This window comes from Momordica charantia (genome assembly GCF_013281855.1).
Source record: "Momordica charantia cultivar OHB3-1 chromosome 5 unlocalized genomic scaffold, Mcharantia_2.0 BLBB01000005.1, whole genome shotgun sequence".
NCBI classification, from domain to species: domain Eukaryota; kingdom Viridiplantae; phylum Streptophyta; class Magnoliopsida; order Cucurbitales; family Cucurbitaceae; genus Momordica; species Momordica charantia.
The window spans coordinates 4451088-4451815 of record NW_028275163.1 but is presented as its reverse complement, the minus strand read 5'-3'; the positions used below and the strand labels follow the sequence as shown (position 1 = coordinate 4451815).

Below are 728 nucleotides of genomic sequence, written 5' to 3'. Positions count from 1 at the left end.
TGGTAGCCCACGAATATCACAAATATATTTATATATTAATCGTTTTTTTTTTTTTTGAGATACAACATGTTCGGGATTTGTATATTAATCCTCGATGAAAAGGGAAATAATAAATTCATAAAAGGTGTTTACCAACTCGTTATAAAATATAAACATTTACAGTAGAAAAAAAAAATAAAAGAGAGAAAAACCAATATACACATCTACAGTAGAAACAAAAATAAAAGAGAAAAATGAAAATGAAAAATATAGGGGCATTCCGAGAATTGAACTCGGGACCTCTCGCACCCTAAGCGAGAATCATACCACTAGACCAAATGCCCATTTTGTGAGAGGAACGGCAAAAACGGTTATATATTTAATAACTATTCCCTTCTTATGGATTTTGCCTAATTAATTTCGAAACAAATAATTACTACTTTTTATATTGTTATATTGGCAAAAGGGTTTCGCCCCACTTGAATTTTCTAAAATCATTATATCTCAAAGAAATTGTGTTTCAAAGTCTAGGGGAACCAAAATCCAACCATTTGATTTTGATGGGTTAAAATTAAGTACACCAATTTTAATTAGAACTCATAATTCGATCGATCGATTTTAGCCAAAACCAATGACGTCAAGAGAGAGAAAGAGGTAGACGGGTGACGAAGATGAGAGACGCGTAGCTTTACTAGTTGAGAATTAGAGATGGAACAAAAGAGAAATGATAGAAAGAATATTAAAGAAAG

The 728-nt window shown here is 31.3% G+C and overlaps 1 non-coding gene across 1 annotated transcript; it reads right to left on the bottom strand.

Annotated features, from left to right (window-relative positions):
- Positions 1 to 251: 251 nt before the first annotated feature.
- TRNAP-AGG (transfer RNA proline (anticodon AGG)) lies at positions 252 to 323 on the bottom strand. Its single transcript has one exon. It is a non-coding gene; the product is annotated as a tRNA-Pro (tRNA).
- Positions 324 to 728: the final 405 nt, after the last annotated feature.